The sequence below is a fragment of the Echinops telfairi genome, unplaced genomic scaffold (assembly GCF_000313985.2).
Source record: "Echinops telfairi isolate 266 unplaced genomic scaffold, ASM31398v2 ScPeMD7_18;HRSCAF=68, whole genome shotgun sequence".
Taxonomy (NCBI): Eukaryota; Metazoa; Chordata; class Mammalia; order Afrosoricida; family Tenrecidae; genus Echinops; species Echinops telfairi.
This window is the reverse complement of record NW_022103915.1, coordinates 54814828-54819855: the sequence shown is the minus strand read 5'-3', so window position 1 is coordinate 54819855 and position 5028 is coordinate 54814828. Positions and strand designations below refer to the sequence as shown.

Here is a 5028-nt window from a genome sequence, read left to right as displayed (position 1 = left end):
TACTTATTATCGCTGTACAATTGCGCCTACCAAACCTGTGATGTTTTGTGGGGTTCCCTCTTATCCTTAACCCCACAGCCCTGGATTCTCAAGGAATGCTCATGAAAGCGGCAGTCAAGGACTCAGAGAAATGTCATTGGGTAAATATTCTGCACAAGACCTCTTTAAAGGATTGAAGAGCAATGCTGTGCATTTGAGGATTAAGGTGCGCCTGACCCAAGCTGTGGTATTTTCAGTTGCCTCATATGCATGTGAAAAATGGGCATTGTATAATGTGAAGACCGACGAAAACTTGATGCATGTGAACTATGGTGTTGGCAAAGACTATTGAAAAGACCGCGGACTGCAGAGAGAATAGACAGTCTGTCGTGGAAGAAAGACAGAATGCTCCTTGACAGCAAGCATGTTGAGATGTCATCTCCCGTACTTTAGACGTGCTGGCAGGAGATTCGTCCCCGGAAAAGAACATCGTGCTTGGTAAGATGGAGGAGCAGGGAAAGGAGAAATGCCCTTGACAAGCTGAAGTGACACAGTGGCCCAACAATCGGCTCAAACGTAAGGACAATGGTGAGAATGGTGCAGGACGAGGCGGTGTTTCATGCTGTGGTAGACAAGGTAGCCGTGAGCTAGAACGGACTCAACCAGAACACCCACCCCGCCATGTACTGTGAATACTCTGTATCTGTTCATGTGTGCGTTCCCAAAGTACAATTAGCATGTAAATGCGTGGTTTTATGAAGATCATTATTTAAAACAAGGCAAAGGTGGATATAATGAAAATGTGTCAATTTAAATAAAAATATTGAATCAAAAAAAAAAAATTGAATCAAAAAATGAGTGTTGGTAAAATGTGACTATAGCAAGATTCATAAAGTGGCATGCAAATGACTAACATGTGGTAATTAAAAAACATTAACTATAACAATTATAACTATAAATGGAGCCTTGTCTGTGACTAATGCTGCCAATGTAGGTTGGACTTCCTCCTTGACTATCATGAGCTCTTAATCACATGCTACCTCTTACAATGCTTGAAGGTCAACTAGTTCTTTTTGGCACAGTGACTCTATTTTCCTGTTATCATCTTTTGATACTTCTGCATCGTTCAATATTTTGTCCACGGAATCCGTCAATACTCCTACTCGAGGCTTGACTTTTCTCTTGCGTTCTGCTCAGCTCCCAAAACGCTGAGCGCATTGTTCCTTGTGGGCTTTCTGACTGCAGATTTTTGCATTTTTATCCTTTACCTTCTGGAGCAACCCTTTGAGATTTCCTATTCCATTTGCTTTAGCTAATCTACTCTCAAAAGTTTAAAATCTCTTCTAACACCACTTTGATCTTTTCTTGCTGTTTTTTCTTTTTAAAGACCTTTTGCTTTCTATGATAAAATAATAATAATTTATAAATTATCAATGGGGAGGGAAGGGAAAAATTGAGGAACTGATACCAAGAGCTCAAGTAGAAAGCAAATGTTTTGAGAATGATGAGGGCAACAAATGTACAGATGTGCTTGACACAATGGATGTATATATGGGTTGTGATGAGTTGTATGAACCCCCAATAAAATGATTTTTTTTTAAAAGACCTTTTGCTTTCTGCATGTAGGATGTTCTTCATTAGGATGTTCTTCCTGTAGGATGTTCTTCACATCATCCTATAGCTCATCCGCTCTTCTGTCCTGGGTGTTCATCATGTCAAATATTTCTTGAGTTGTTCTATAAATTCAGATGGAAAAGACTCAAGGGCATATTTGGAAAGAAAAACAAAACTGGACCAATGGAGAAAAGATTGAAATTGTCACGAATTTTATTTTCCTTGAATCCACAACCAATGTTTGTGGAAGCAGGATTCAAGAAATCAAACGATGTATCACATTAGCAAACTCTGCAGCACGAGACTTTTAAAAATGCTAAAGAGCAAGAATGTCACTTGAGGAGTAAGGTGAACCTGACCCAAGCCATGGTAGTTTCAAACTTCTGACGTGCACATGAAAGTTGGACAATGAATAAGTCAAACAAAAGAAGAATTGGTGCATTTAAATTAGGGTGCTGGTGAAGAATATTTAAAGTACTATTTCAACCAGAATGCCCCTTAGAAATGAGGTTTCAAAAACCGTGACTTAAAAACGTTGTCTTGCGTACTTTGGGCATGCTGTTTGAAAAGACCAGGGCTTGGAAAAGGACACCATGCTTGTTGAACTAGAAAGCCATCGAAAAAATAGGAAGACCCTCCACGCGAAGGAGTGGTTCAACACTGGCATCAAACAGAACAATAATTGTGAGGATGGAGCAGGAGTTCATATTGTTTTGTTGCACATGGGCTAAACATGAGTTGGTATCTGTTTGACAGCGCCTAACAACAACAACATAACAAATGAGGGTAAAAAGAACAGAATGTACATGTGTGCTTATTGTTTAGCTCGGGGTTGGGGTAAACATTCAAAAATAGTTAACAGGAAGCCAATGTCACTACACAGTCAAAACAAGCACGGGTCAATACTGCTGCTGTCCCATGAGCACAGCTGACTCTCTCTCCCATTCGGGCAGTTACCTGGATACCCATGCTATATAGGTGAGGCAGCTGAAGTTGTTGTCCAAGAGTACAGTCAATCAGAAGCTAAGGTATGACTAGAACTTACAGAACATTACAGAAGCAAGGATGGGAAAATGTGCCGAGGATACTATCACTTAGAAACATCCACAACATTTTCTCCAACACCTCTCCTCCTGGAAATATAGGAACCTCTCCCACGGTAGCCTGGCCTTTGGCCTACATCTCTTCTCTCCCCTTCTCTCCTATGGAAGCTTCAAGCCCGCCAGAGGGAGCCATCAGTATACGTTAGGGCAGTGGTTCTCCGCCGTCCTCACGCTGCGAACCTTTCATACAGCTCCTCATGTGGTGGTGACCCCAACCATCAAATGATTTTCTTTTTTTTTTTTAGATCGTTTTATTAGAGGCTCATACAACTCTTATCACAATCCATACATACATCAATTGTGTCAAGCACATTTGTACATTCATTGCCCTCATCATTCTCAAAACATTTGCTCTCCACTTAAGCCCCCGGCCCATCAAATGATTTTCGTTGCTCCTTCATAACTATCATTTTGCTATTGTGATGAAACGTGTGACCCCTGTGAAAGGGTCATTTGACCCCCAAAGGGGTCTCGGCCCACAGGTTGAGAACCGCTGCATTAGTCTTTAGGTCTATGGTCTGTAGTTTAATTGTTTGAACGCAGGTACTATGTATTTCTGGTTGTTTTGAACACTGGTCTGGGCCAGGAGACTTTAAAGTGCTGAGGACTCAAAAGCCAAGTCCTACCCCAAGGACTTCATGGTCCCGAGCTGGGGACAAAGAAGGAAGGGGTAATGATCTTGAGTGGTGACATCATGAGGAAAAGTGCACACGTGGAAGGAACGCCTCACACCACCAACTAGAATCATGTTCTTAGATTTAAGTATGAAATTCTGTCGGGTGACGGGGTCCCCCACACACAAACAGGTCCTCAGGAGCGACTTTGCGGTTGTGGAAAATATTAAAGGCAGGCAGACAGCGGGGCACAGGGGCTCCTCATCCCTTGTCAGAACCAAGAGAGTGAATGTATTTTCCAATGGGTGTATATTATGGGGCTTACAGATCTTTCTTAAGGCGTGCACGTCATATAGCTAACATCAGACATAATAGGTAATATCATAAGCAGGTAACAAAAAACAAGCAATAATATGAGTCAGTGCTTTGATTTAGTGCTAGTTGACCTCAAACACCCTTGAGCCCTCCCCAGGAGGAGGAATCTCTGATCAGTATCAACAAGAGATGTTAAAACAGAGTCTGCTACATTTTAAAGTGGGTTGGCTCTAGAACCTGATTGCTTTTATCTACAGATAATGTAGGCATTGTGAGGTAGCTCCCCTATGCCACTTCTTTTATGGAGGGTTATTGGAGTGACTGTGTGCAGTCATGAGAATGTATATTAAGATTTATTTCTATCTCATAACCATAAGAGTCTTCCCCCACTAGACCTGTAATTATGAGCATGGATGATTTAGCTGTCTCGCTTTCTCATCCAGTCCCTCAATTTACCACAAAATCCCATTTGACAACAAAGCAGAGTTGTCAGTGTTTCTTCAAAATTCATGAGAACTCAGGAGAATGACAGTAAGAGCCCAGATCCCTGATTTTTTTTTTTCTACCTTGGCTAACCATAATGTGACCAATCCAATGGCATCCGTGCGTTGTCTTTTAATTTCTGAAGCCATTCCATCTAGTGCGTCTGTGCTAGAAGGAGCCGGGGGCGTAGAGTTACAAGTTGGAGGGCCAACCACAAAGCCAGCGGTTTAGTCCCATCAGCCGATCCCAGGGGCAGAGAAGAGACTTTCTACCTCCCTAAAGATTTACCGTCTCGGGAACCCACAGGAGCAGCTCTACTCTGTCCTAAAGGATTGCTCTGAGATGGAATTGACTCAGTGGCAGTGATTGCGGTGTGGCCTTGATGTTGAAAGAATGCGACATCATAGGAACATAATGCATTGTGTTGGTATTGCAGGGTCCTGCAGCCCAGGTGAGGGATACAGTGACACACATGCACAGTGGTTTGATTGCCAACCTGTGTCCCACCGGGGTTCCAAGGCAGGTAAGAAGGACCGGGTGAAGTGCCTCCTAGGAGAAGCGCCGCTGGAGAAGTCCTCGGAGGGGAAGAAGAGAGGGGGGCAGTAACGAGCACAGCACCTCAGGCAGAGGCACCAGCAGAGGCGAAGCTACGGGAGTCTGGGAGTGGTTGAAGACAGTGCTGCCATCTATTTTTTTCTTCAATTAAAAGATCATTTTATTGAGGGCTCTTATAACTCTTGTTACAGTTCACGCATCGATTGTATCAGACGTATTCGCACATATATTGCCATCGTTCTTTTCTAGACATTTACTTGCCTTGGGGTCAGGCTTCTCACTCTGGACTGGACAGGAGCATGTACACAGGTATAGACAAGAGATAAGGCTCACAACACGGAATCCAGGAACAGGAGTGGGAATAG

At 42.9% G+C, this 5028-nt stretch overlaps 1 long non-coding RNA gene across 1 annotated transcript in view; it reads left to right on the top strand.

The window, feature by feature from the left end:
• Positions 1-4588, top strand: part of LOC123521419 — a 10200-nt gene extending 5612 nt beyond the window's left edge. The window contains exon 3 of the long non-coding RNA XR_006679862.1: positions 4545-4588. This is a non-coding gene — a long non-coding RNA (uncharacterized LOC123521419). The remainder of the gene's footprint in view (positions 1-4544) is intronic.
• The last annotated feature ends 440 nt before the right edge of the window (positions 4589-5028 follow it).